Source organism: Ceratotherium simum, chromosome 17, assembly GCF_057802395.1.
Source record: "Ceratotherium simum simum isolate JZ-2026a chromosome 17, ASM5780239v1, whole genome shotgun sequence".
Taxonomy (NCBI): Eukaryota; Metazoa; Chordata; class Mammalia; order Perissodactyla; family Rhinocerotidae; genus Ceratotherium; species Ceratotherium simum.
Genome location: NC_141916.1, coordinates 45,257,172 through 45,271,121, shown reverse-complemented (window position 1 = coordinate 45,271,121; position 13,950 = coordinate 45,257,172). Strand labels below are relative to the sequence as shown.

The following is a 13,950-nucleotide window of genomic DNA, read 5'->3' as shown; positions in this document are numbered from 1 at the left end:
TAAAATGATGTATTTCACAAACATGGCACTGACTATTTAGAGCATGCTTTACCAAAGGAATAATTCAGAATAGCCAAATTTTACTAGACCTCTTTCTACAGAAATCTTATAAAACTTGTATATATGCAAATAAGTCAATGAAAATAATATCAATTTCTTCCTCCTAACTCAGTAACTTAAGATTAATAAAACACCCATTAAAAGAGATGAAGGCAAATATGGTATATATTATTGAAATGGTTCCATATATTAAAAATTAAAACTTTTATATGTGATCTTTCAGGTTATATAAAATAAATTTCCTTAATGAAGTTTTCAAAATGCTATATGGAAAAAATGGGTTTTAAGCTTGTGATTTCATGGCTCTTTTCATATGCTGATCTCAGTTCAATATCAAGTCTCTCTCTTTTCACAAACCATCTGGAGATTGACAAGTTGCATCTCACCAGATGGCCTAGCATACCAACTTCTCACTTCCATGGCACCATACCTCCATGATAAATCCTGGAATGCTTTGATACAATGTTCCTGCTCAGGAAGAATTCCACAGCTCATGGCATGAAGGGCCAGTTCATCATTGCTCACTCCATTTCCCAAGGTTGAAATTGGATATGATTTCCACTAGGTGCTAAACTGTTCTAGGGCACAGAGGAATTAAGTGAGTCTAGCTATGTACACTTGCCACTCTTCTACCTTGCTATCTTTCTACAATTTCTCTTCTTACCCCATTTTCCCCTCTCTACTCTCTGGTCTATACTTTTATTGTTTACACTTTCTATAGAGAGAGTCCTTTCTTCTTTCTTCCTCTCTTTTTTCTAATATATAAATAATTAGAATATGTACATTAACACCTCAGAACATAACTACACAATTTTAAGCTCTGTGTGGGGGATGCTATTTTCCTGAATCTAGCATGCAACATGTTTATATCTTGTAACAAGAAATGTAATTGCCTGTGTCAATTATTTTATAGAATAACTACATATTTAAAAGTTACTGCCTGTGAAAAGGCTCTTAAGGCCCTTCTGCCTTCCTTTTGTCTTTATAAATATCGGGAGAGGCACTAGAGATGTCATGATGGACAAGGACGTGGAAAGTACTCTTTTTTTTTCTAGCTTAAAAATCAAATGTGACCTCAATATGTTCCCCATTCCCTCCCCTACTTCTCCCCTCTCATAAGTTTTATAAATTCTTCTAGCCATTTAGTTTCAAGAACAAAATGTGAATCAGAAACTCTTGCAAATATGATAGGTCTCATTTCTCTGGTGCCTTAAGCATCTTTTTTTAACATATTGGATTTTAGCTTCCAAGTTTTTGCTTCCTTTATTCTTTCTTGACTTTTAGGCATTAGTGCCTCTGTATTCTCTGACAGACATATAGACTGCCCACATCCTCAAACTCACGTTTTGAATACCAAGCCTAAAGTACCCGCTAGATTTTGTTTCTCATTTAGCAGTAATTGACTGCCATAAGTGTGCTACCACTATAAAAACAAGCCATATCACGGAGAACTTTGCCTCCAGGAACTTTATTTCCAATCTCCTTTTTACTTAAGTTTCAAAATGCTACCTTATGTGTTATTTTATTTCTCCCATTGCATCCCCAACTTGGATATGATAACAGTATGCCTGCATCATTTTTATATGTGGAGGTTTGCCTCTCATTCTCTCAAATGCAGAGCTATAGGAAATTGTCCACAGCTTGCCAGAGACAGGAAGAGCTTGAGGGAAGAACGTTGGCTCAACCCAATCTGATATTGATCCCAGACAAGTTTAATGCTTCCCTTAGGTGTTATTTTTGTAGACTAGAAGAACAACAGCCAAGCTTTCCCAAGAATCCTGCATGTTCTGTTTGTTATAGATAAAACGAGAAATGAGAGGATGGATAAAAGAAGAATCTCTTGATATAGAAAGAATAGATTAGTTCCTGTATGGGGTTGGGGGAACTACCAGCTAATTCAGTTAGTCAAAGGATAATGGAATTAAGCAAGATGAAAATCTATTAACTCACTTCCCTGTTTAAAATGCAAAAATGACTTTCCGTGGTTCTTCCGATAAAATCCACACTCCTTCATGGGCTTAACATTCCTTGTTGATCTGGTTTGTGACCACTTCTATAGTATCATTTCTTCCCCATTCCTCACTTTTTGTGCTGTGGTCATTCTGAACTTTTCTCAGTTCCTCAAACTTGATACTCATTCTCACCATCCTCCAGTCCTTTGTGTATGCCACTCTCCCTGCCTGGAAAATTCCTTTCTCCTGAGCCAACAAGCACATACTCATCCTCCAGGTCTCAGCCAAAATCTTCTATCCACAAATATATTCCTGACCTTCTCTCCTCCCACACTGAAAGAAGTGCCTGAGTTTTTCCCTTCTCTCTAGAACTCCTCCCCACTCCAACCCTGTACATCCATCTTGAAAAGTCCTGTTTATTCCTCAAGACACAACTTAAAATCTTCTCTTTGAAACCATCCTAGCCTCACTCCAAGACTCCTTCCTCCTAAATGCATCACTGTAACTTGGAGATATGTCTATTATTGGTTTAATTACACTGTAGTGGCAATATTTGTCCATCTATTTTTATTCCTGACCCCGCTGTAATATTATCTCCTTGAGGAAAGAGATTGTCTTAGAGTATAATATGTTTATTATCTTTGCATCCCAAAACATGTTTTTTTCCTTGTCTGTTCATCCTACAGATGTAATTACTTTTTAGTTATCTGTCTCCCAATTACTCTGTAAGCCTTATAAGGGAGGGGCCATGTTTTATTAACTATTCTTTATCTACTACCGTTCACAAAGCTTGGCACATATAGACACTCAAATACTTTTAGAATTAATGTATGAGTTCATATTAACTTCATACAAATGATAAATCTTTCTGTAAGGAGTCACAAAAAGGACAGAGCAAGAGACTCTTGCTGGCTTTATGTAGCCTATACTAATAATGTTTATGATTTATGGTAAATCAGAGATTATAGAAAGATTCATTTGATCTATTTGGTTATAATTCATTTGCATGGCCCCATGAAGGGCAAAGATCTACAAAACATAATATTTAGGATTCCTATAAATAGTTATAGCAAATAAATCAGATAATAATATCAAATTGTCTAATTTATCTATGACCCTCTAAAATCACCTAGTATATGCAAAAGAACTAAACACTTATTGCTATCTGCATACATTTATTTTGTCATTCAAAAAACACTATTTATTAATCACCTAAAATATGCTATCCTCTTTTGATGGGGAAGAATAATGGTCCCCCAAAGATGTCTACACCCTAACCTTGGAACCTATAAATATGTTACCTTATATGACAAAGGAGACGTTGCAGATGTGATTAAGATAAAAGACTTTACAATAGTGAGATTATCCTGGAATTTCCAGTTAGGCTCGATCTAATCACAGGAGTCGTTAAAACTGGAAAACCAGGTAGAAGAATAGATCAGGATGCACTCAGTGAGACTCTGCCATTGCTGGCTTTGAAGATGAAGGAAGTGAGGCACAAGCCAAGGTATGCAGGCAGACTCTAGAATCTGGGAACAGTTCCAGCTGACAGCCAGCAAGGAAATGGGAACCTAAGTCTTACAACTGCAGGGAAATGAATTCTGCCACAACCTGAATAGGTAAAATAATTCTTTCCTAGGGCCTCCAGAAAGGAAGCCCTGCCAACACCTTGATTTTAGCCCAGTGAGACGCATACCGGGTTTCTGACCTATAGAATTGTAAGATAGTAAATTTGCATTGCTTTGAGTTTTTACGTTTGTAGAAATTTGTGATGGCAGTGATAGAGAACTAATACATCACTGGACTAAACTCTTGGGAGAAAACAATAATTGAAACATGCTCTTAATTACAGTTTCTTCTTCAAGGCATTCTTGAGGACCACAGAACATTCTGGTCAGGAAAACAGATTTATGGACAAATAATGGCAATACAGTGCAATTAAACCTATAATAGAAACATATAAGTTTTATACTTCAGAAAACAGTGATGGCATTAAGGAAGGAGTCAACTCTGTTTGGAGTGGGATTGGAAAAGTTTCAGAGGAGACAGTTTTAAGATTTATCACTTTTAGTGATAAATGCTAGTTTCCAATAGAGTGGGTGGATAAATGGCTAGTGCGTAGTTGTAAAATGGGCTAAAAAAGGATACAGTTTGAGATGGGGTAAATATGGGTAAGTGACACAGGGCCTTATTTACCATACAAAATATATGTGGATGAATGATATAGAAGGATTTGCATTATAGAAAGTTTGCTCTAGCCACAGTATGTAGAATAGAGAATAGACAAGAGGCAAGAATGTATGCAGGGAGACTGATACAATATTCTTAGCAAAAAGGATGAAGTCCCTGTTTCATAATAGCTACCATTTCCCAGAACTTTAATATGTGTCAGCAACTATACCAAAACCTTACGTATATAATCTAATTTAATCTCTATTAATCAACTCCGTGAGGTAGATGCTATCTTCATCTCACTGATTAAGCAAATAAAGCTTAGACAGATGTGCCCTCCAAAAAGATGTGCCCTTCAAAGAGGTAACAAAAGGAGATTCAAAGCCAGGTGTTAATGGGGTTAAAACCTGCACTTTGATCCATTCTGCATGGCTGGAGTAGGGGACCAAAATAAGAGGAGAGAATGCAGAAATTTAATAGGTGAAATCAACTGGGTTTAGACTGATTAGGGTAACAAGGAAAAGAGAGAAGTTAGGGCTTACTACCAGTTTTCTGACTTGAATTATTAGATTAAAGATGATGCTATTAACTAAGATAGAGGCCATAGTAGATATTCTATGGGTCATGGGTGGGGTGAGATAAAAATTAAGTTTTAGATGAATTTAAGGTGTGAATGGGACATACAAGAAGAGATGTCCAGAAGACAGTTAGATGTGAGTCTGGAGTTTAGAACTAGGACATGGACTGAAGATAAAGATTTGAAAATCATCTACCTATAGGTAACTTTTGTAGACTAGAACACTTCATATAAAAGTCTTGGAGAAACCTCCTGTTTCTAATGGAGAGTGTATGAGTCTATCCTTAACTCTGCTCTGAAAGAAATTCTCATCTGAGGCTAAAAGGTGGCTTGACCTAATATCAATGTGCTGAATGCCAGAGTGGGTCTGCTGGCAGAATGGCAGATGACCAAGGGACCCCAGATCCTCCCGTGTGTCCCGTCTGACGGAGTCGGAGCCCCATTCCCTTGGAGTACCCTCTACACCACGCAGCTCTGTTGCATTGGCAGCCAGCGTGAATGTAAACACTTTGCTTTAGATAACATTTTAACCCTTTAGTGAACATACTGGCTTCCCACTCCACCGCCTACTTAGCTGTGTGTCAGTCAATTAGCAGACTGACAGCTCAGCCAAGGGAACAGTGAAGGCCAGTTTTGCAAAGAATTGTTAAATCTGGCTTGAGTTTGCAAGTGGAAAATTAAAGAAATTTAGGGCAAATACTGCTTCCTCTTGCCTGACCAAAATCTTTTAAATGAAATAATTGCCATCAAATATGCTGATACAGGATTTCTTGAAACTGCCTGGTTACTTTATTAGAGGGAGAAGCAGCCACTAACTGCAAAAGACTACCTCTGTTGTACCAGACACACAAGAAGAGATTTTCACCATTGCAGAGCTATTTATACACAGCCAACTTCTGTCCTCAGTTCGCATACACACACAACTCCCATTGATATCAATGAAAGCTACAGACATGTGGCTGAGAACAGAACTTGGCCCACTGAGCCGCAAGGCTTGGCATTCTTTTGCTCACTATGACAGCTTAAGAACTGGATTCCTTAGCATATGAGCTTTTAGAGGAGAGTTTTTGATTTCTTTTTTCCTCTTTATCTTGGCCTTGAAATACAAAATGGAAACTTGAGAAACTACTGGCAGCAATGGGTTCCTTGCATGGAATAAACTATGTGAGGGACTTGGAGAAACTGAGACCTTCCAAGTTTCCAGATTCAAAAACTTGACAAAACAGTTTCGTGTAAGTGCTGTCGTCCCCAGGGTACAGACTAACAGTTTGGCTGTACAGTCACCCTGGAAGTAAAAGCACAAGATGTCTGGAAAGAACTTTCGAACCCATAAAATTCTCAAGTCCAACATTTAATTTACAAATGACATATTCCAGGAAATAATTGAAACCTGTCATGAATATGTACCTTATGTTCTTTCTTATAGGAATTGTCCCTTCTCTAGTTCAAGTGCTTCTGGTGGGGCTGTCAGAAAGACTCTTACCTTCATGATAAGATTACTTGTCAGGCTGGACAATCAGGCTGTCCAATCCCCTTGGATACAAAAACTGGTCTAGAGGTGGGCGTAAGAACCCAGGGAAGATAATCAATGTATGCTATTTCAAAGATTACAGGAGCACAGGGAAACTGAGACTCCTGAGATCAGGAGATGAAAGAGTATAAAATTTTTAGCTCTTTGGGTTTGGTTTTCTAAGATATTAAAGAAAAAAACATTTTTTTGATGATATCATTTAAGTACCTGAATCCAGTCATGCCTTACTGGATTTCCCCTATATGAAAGAAAATAAATCCCTTTTATTCTTAAGCTGGATTGAATCGAGTCTCTAAAACTTTAACCTATAGAGATTTAAAATAAAAAATTTTGTTCACTTTGGAGATTGTCTCCCCCAAAATGTATTTTTTCCATCCCATGCGAATACTCATATTTCACCAGCTCTATGCAAACTGAAACTTTCCTAAATAAATAACCTCAAGGGAAACATGTCACTTGCAAATTACTGTGGATGCTCTACACACTAAAAGAAAGCACACCAGGTCTCCACGTCTAAAGGGAAAGAGGAAACCAGAGGAAGACCCTCTTTGCGGATGCACTTTGAGGAAGCATCCCATTTTCTTGGCTCTTGACTTATCCAACACAGCACCCTGATGGGGTCTGAGCCCAGCGTGTAGCCCTGGTAATGGATCTGGCAACAGGTAGAATGTATTACGGGGCTCACTCCACTTGACCAGCTACCATCACTACATCAGTTCTCCCCAAATTATTTGAGTGCCATTTTTAGGGAAAGTTAGGAACTGTTCGTGGTTGGTAGCTACAGAAGCCACTATTTTCAGAGAAGTGAACACCAAGGATGGGATTGTCAGGAGTGTGAAGGCCCAGCGGGAGTGGGGATGTCTTCTGCCATTGTGAAGTTGGACAGCTCAGATCACCCTAAAGATAGAGGAAATGTGAGTCAGCCTTGATACATATGAAGCGGAAGAAGAGCTTACATAAACAAGTTTAGTTACTTTCATTTAGCATAGCCATGAATCCACACAGAACTTTAATAGTTTCTCTGTGTAGCAGATTCCCATCAGTCATCCAGAAAATACATGTTAGGAATAAATATCTATTATCTACTTCCTGAGGAATTTGACTGTTGAAGAAATTGCTTGCTTTCAGCATGGTCTGATTTCTGGCATCATTATCAATGTGTGTTTTCTCACACATAACTCATTTTCTAGACATTCACCTTAATACTCCTATACATATGCAGGTTACAATATCTACTAGACAGAATAATCTGCCTCACCACACATACAAACACACACATACACATCATTAAGCTAAAAATTGTTAAAAGTTAAATAGTTTCACTCCTCTAAGAGAGTTACAAGCATTTCTTTGACTGTAGGGATAACAGAAAGCTCATTTTTCTTCTATTTTTAAAGTGTGCATTTATTTAGTATTGAGTAATAATAAGAGGGACCATTTAAAGAGGGCTTTTGCTATGTGCTATAATAGGCACCCTACATACATTGTCTTATTAAATACTCTCAACAGCCCTGCGAGAAAAGCAAGATGACCCCCACTTTGTAAATAAGAAAAACAAGGCTCAGAGACATGAAGTAACCAAGCAAATGGGTTTGACTCCAAGCCCATTCTCATAACCACCAAATAAATTTCAGTACATTGTTGTATATTTTAATCAAACTTTATAAAAGTCTCTCTAAAGACCAAAATCCTGTATGCATGTAGTGACAAGCACCGCCATTCGACCATTCTGCATATTTTCCCCAGTGCATTTTCCTTTAGTCTATACTGATCTTCATAATTCTATTATTTTTGAAATTCTGAGTAGTAAAGAAATTTAGGAAAAGGAAGATGGAGGGAGACAGAAAGAAAGAGAGAAGCACAGAGATTAAAATGAATTTAGAAATTAAGGTGACTAATGCTAACTCATGTTGGTGACATTTCTCTCTGCCTCCTTCCAGTGCTTTCATCTGGGATGGGCCTTTATAGATTGGGGGTAAGTATCTGTTCCCCGGTTCTTACTGCATCACTCCCAACCCTCTTACCTACAAAGGACTGAAGATAGGGACCAGAAATGATCTTTTCCATCATTAGTCTCAGGTCGGTTTGAGTTTCCTGTAATAAACTATAACTATGCTCTCCCTCTGCCACTGATTTCCATGTTCTCTTCACCATCTTAGGCAGAAGCCTCAGCTGCAAATCTCCCTTCTCTGCCAAGGGACATCCCAGTTCTTGCTGGGCAATTTTAGTTCCCACTATTAAGAAAATCCTTCCAGTATGTAAATATATTGCCTGGTGAGACTCTTCCTGAGAAGCAGCATTGCCCTCATATACAGAACAAGGGATGTAGGAATTTATTTGCGGTCTCTAATCTATTGCAAAGGCGAAACTAAATCCTATTCTCATCTTTATCCTCATCTGAAGTTAAAAAAAAAGGCTTGAAATCATGCCCTACAAAAGAATATTTGGTCAGATCTTTTTAAATCTGATAATCGTATGTCTTCAGTAAAAGTTATCAGATAGGTCAATGTTTATTAGACTGAAATATTAGGACTAAAACTCCTTGTAAGTATAAACTGAAGTTGTTCATGGCTGTTTATACTATTATATAAAAGAAAAATAACAAAAAAGTGCTTTTATTCATTTGAGGAGGTAGCTGGTATTTGCTAGCAAAGGAGAACTGCCATATAATTAACTGTGTCAAAATGTTTTCTTTGTTCACAGTTAATCTAACTGCAGCTGCTAGGAGGCAGAATGCATAAATATGACTGTGTACTTTTAATTACAGAAAATGACAGGCGTACGTTGTGACTGGAGCCTTGCCTGATATTGTTATGGGCGAAAACGTTGCTCAGAGACTCATTGAATTAATAAGTAGCCTTTTGTTTTTTTGGCATCAAAATTTTATAGATGTTAATAGCCACGAAAATAAAATAAAAATTTAGAATTTTAATCAGCCAAAGGGAATTTAAATAAAATCAATGTAACATATATAGAGAAATCACGGCACACAATAACCATTTTGTATTGAACGTCATGCAAAGTAATAGTTCATGCACGTGACTTTGTCTTGGAGAAGAAATGTTCCACATATGTGAATTTTCTAGAGACACCTTTAAGAATTAAATTATTTTTTTCAATTTTCCTCTTGAGTCTGTGCCAAGTCACTCCCAATTTTAATTTTTATCCTAGGGGCTCTATTAATAATGAAGAAAGAAATATTTCATATTTGCTGATTTTTTTCTGTTTTCGATGATATGCAGTAATGCCCATAAACGGAGGGATGGGTGTCCCTGGGCTGTGGAGTTCACTCCTTTCTAAATGTTTATGCCTATGAGACAATATTAACTAGAAATGGAGCAGCACTTCATTCTCTAGGACATTGTTCTTCTCTTCTTCTTCCCCTGCTCTCTTCTACCTTTAATGGCTGAGTGGTGTCACAGAATGTTCACTAGGCTTCACATCAACCAACATGTTTTATTTTCTTTGTAACCTGGGCAAGGTGCTTAAAACCTCTGTGAAAATCAGTTCATTCTTCTATAAGGGTGAAATAAGATAATCTATGTTTAAATCCTAAATACAGTAGTTGCTCAAAAATGTTATATTTTTCTTTTTTATTTTCTTTCCTCTATGATTATTTTTTAAATCATCCTTTTTTTTTTTTTTTTTTACTCTCATGTATCTTTTCCTTTTTCTGTACAATGTACACAGGTGGGGGTTTGGTTTTGGTTAGAGAGGTTTTGGAACCATGGTCAAGGCTGTGGATAAGTGCTGTTTTCAGCTTCCTTGTTGCCTTCACAACACTGTTTATCCCTCCACGCGATCACTGTGGGGGTGGTTGTCACCTTGGTGACAGCAGTTTTGTGCAGCGCATGTGGTGTGAACACTGGCCTAGTGCAGAGCATAAACAGGTCCTGCTGTTTCAAGTAATTCACTATAAGCAGGCAGGCTATTGCCTTTGTTCTCTTAGCAGCTCTGCTGCTGAAATATACTAATGGTAGAACACGTGAGCTGAAATTGTGCCTCTCCATCTCTAATTACGGCGTGCCAATGAATTCTGACTGTTGCTGTCAACAACTGAGGGCTGGGGGTGATTGTTCCAGATTGTGCTCAAGGGAGTTCTTCTACTCAGCCTGCCTTCGCGCCCTGCGTGGAGTGTGCACTAACTTGACTGATTCATTTCCATACGCTGAATGGCTTAAAGGAAATAGAAATGAACATTAAGAAAATATTTTCAAATCAGCAGATGTTCATTGTGGATTGACTCTATAAAGGAAAATGGAACAGTGGTAGAAATCGTTTAGTTAAATGACCTATCCATTCTTGAGTTCAGCTTACCTGATCTTGGTGAAGATAACTATGTAACTCCATCCCCGTTCCTACCTATTCCCCCAAGTCTCCAAACATTTCAGACAGGCCTTAAACCATGACCTGGCTTCCTTCCTGCTGCAGTCAACTCTGCTCGGTCAGATTTGGGGACTTAGAGAATCTCTAATCCAGTTTCCAAGTTGAGTAAATGAAAGAAACTCAATGCTAAATGAATTGTCCAAGTTCTCACAGTAGTTAAAGCGAAGGCAGAACAAAATCCAGGTTTCCATCTGTTGATCTGATGTGCTTTCTGCCTCACTTCATTGTCTGTATCTTTTACTTGTTAGTTCATGTCACAGATGTTGCTGATAATATGTGAACAGAAGTTGTCAGTGGCAGGTACAAATCCCAGGCCAACATGGAAAGTTTGTCACTGCCAGAACTTCTGTTCAGTTTTAGTTACATCTGCTAGGGATTTTATGCTCAGTTTACATCAATCTTCCAAAAGACCCTTGGCATTTTTACATCGCTTTCATTTACTCCCTCCTGATATATTTTATGGCGTGAGATCAAAATGATCATGTACAGTTTACATATGTGTGCACTCAAAGTTGAATTTTAGGTGCATGCAGAATTTGGTCTAATTTTGTATATAAAACCTCATTTGAAATTGGCTATACTCCAAAGCAAGTTTGATATAAGTGAGGTGCAACATCATAGATTTTACAGACGATCCAACCTGCTATTTCTGAAAGAAAGAGTAAATTATGTAGGAGATCACTAGAGGCAAATTGTATTTTAATGGATAATTTTGGGTGAGGGGGACAATTATCGTTTATAATAATGTTGATTCTCATCCATGTGTGAACATGGATCTGTCTTTCCATTTATTTGGACATTCTTTCAGGCCCTTCATTATTGTTTTGTTAATTTTCAGTCCTGTTGTTAGATTTATTTTCAATATTAAAAAGTTTTGGATGCTGTTGTGAATGGATCTATTTTTCTGTCACGTTTTTCTAATTTGTTTCTATTGACTTACTGGAACAGAGTTGATTTTTTTATGTTGATCCTGTGTCCAACATCATTGCAGAACTCTCTTATTAGCTTAGTTTGTCTTTCCTTTTCCTAAACTCACCTTGTACAGCCCCACTAGCTTTGGTTCAACCCCACTGACCTTCAACAGTTCTTAGAATTTCCCAAGCATTTTCCTTACTCAGATCCTTTGTTCTTCCTGTTTCCCGCGCCTCAAGCGTTCTTCAACTCTTCAAGTGGATAGCTCTTTTTTCTTTATCTTTCAAGACTCCATTTAAAAATCAACATATTCAAAAGGTTATTCTTGACACACCATCAAAACTGGGCTCTCTCTCTATTTCACTTTTCTTAAATCACCAGCGTCAGGTTTATGTCCTTCGTAAAATGTATTACAAGCTGGAAGTATTTTATTTACTTAACGTATTTACATTAATATATGAATTTTATCAAGGAAGGAACTTACCCGTGTGACTCACTGTTGTCTTTTTTGCACCTAGAATAGTGTCTGACAAATAGTAAGTGCTCAGAAAATATAAGAATACAGGGAGAGTGATCTGAGGCTATTTATTGACGATCTCTGGTTATAGCATAGAAGATACATTTTCAAAGCACAGAGTGATACACTTTGTATCTATCGTCAAAGAACACAAATAACATATAATCATGATGAATATCCATGACAAGGGAAAATTGCAAAATTTTCTGTTCCAAGTACTGTCTGAAAGTAGTATGCAGGAACAATAACAAAAAATCAACATATTATTTGCCACCAGAATTTAAACAGTTTACAATCTGTTTAGTCATATACATATATTTCAAACCTATAACATATAGCTATAGATTAAAAATATATGCCGATACAAGACAATATATGATAAATATTCAGTAAATAGTTCAGGAATCACTTGATTCAAAAAGTTAGAACAGTAGAAAAATGGGGCTTATTTGGTCAAGGTTCATTAACAAAATGTCCTGTTAATGAACCTTGAATCTACCACAGAAAAAAAAGTTATTCTGATCTGTCAAATAAATGGATCGAGTAGCCAGCAGTGCATCTGGTTTCGCTGAAGAGCACAAATGACTAAATGAATGAATGAGTTAAAAAATTTAGTTAGCCATGTGGATGTTTGGCAAATGTAAAAAAAGAAAACTCCTCAAAGTTTTGTCACCATGTAGATACTATGCTGTGCTGTAATATGCTATATAGCCCCTAATGTTCAACATTAGATCAAACTCCTGAAAAATAAATAAATAATGCCCTTAGCCATTTAAAAAAAAAAAAAACCTCTGTGTGGAGGAGAATAACTCCCCCTTCATTATCCCTATTCTCATATCAAGCTCCTCTGGAATAGCATAACCTATAAGCACAAACTATCCCATGGACCCCATTTATGGGGACGTTTCCATGTGTATTGCTATTACTGAACACCACGGCCGTTGCATCTCATTCTCCAAGCTTCTGAAGCATCCCCGAAAATCACTGAGGACTCCAGATTCACCAGGAACTATGCTGCCACCAGCAACTACTGAGAAAACAATGAGAAATGAAGTGTAACCCTGGTTGGACAGTACAAGTGGACACCAGGGAATTGGAAGTTGAGTCCATATGCATCATTCTTGGCCAAATGCATCAGACCTTGATGCCAGATTATCTACAATAGTGTCATATTTACTTTTATTTATTTTAAAAATGCAATGTCATTCCAGTATTTATACTTCATCTATTCTTAAATGTTTGTAAATATATTTTATCTAGATATTTTCTTATGTTAGATTTACTCTGAATATGTCAGACCTTTAGAAAACAAACAGCAAACTGGAAAAACCTGATATTTACAGAGCATTTTCTCAGGTTAATGTATCTTATTATCACATACCCTTTCTTCTGTGATATAGTTTATAAAGTTTTAGAGTTCACTAGAAACTGAATTGGGAACTAGGAACCAGGTCTAGTAAAATAGGAACCAATATACCAGTGAGAATGATCTCCTGATTTAGAAGTGGATTAGCTATAATATAAATTCTATTTCCAAAAAATAAAAATAAAATTATGCCATGTGTGTTCAACAGGTATTAATAAATTATATGAAACTTTTTTTAAATGTGAATCTGAGTTGAGTATTCTCATTATCGTAGACTAATACATACAGAACTATCTAATTCCAAATTAGAAAGCTAAACCTATGTTTTCAGGTGAAACATTTTAAAACATTATATATTTTTTTTATTACTTGAGCTTTTTAAAGTTAGTGCTTTAATCTTGGAACACCTTGCAAAATGTGATGCGAATGAAACTTACAAGAAGGAATAAGCTTTAAATTCAAGATGGCGGAAATTTA

At 36.9% G+C, this 13,950-nt stretch overlaps 2 protein-coding genes across 2 annotated transcripts in view; one reads left to right on the top strand and one right to left on the bottom strand.

Annotated features, from left to right (window-relative positions):
• Positions 1-13,950, top strand: part of PTPRO (protein tyrosine phosphatase receptor type O) — a 223,646-nt gene that overhangs the window by 20,916 nt on the left and 188,780 nt on the right. The gene's annotated exons all lie outside the window — the stretch shown is intronic.
• LOC147914789 (uncharacterized) overlaps positions 5,359-13,950 on the bottom strand; it is a 46,690-nt gene continuing 38,098 nt past the window's right edge. The window contains exon 4 of the mRNA XM_087442705.1: positions 5,359-7,189. The gene's annotated coding sequence lies outside the window, so the exon portion shown is untranslated. The remainder of the gene's footprint in view (positions 7,190-13,950) is intronic.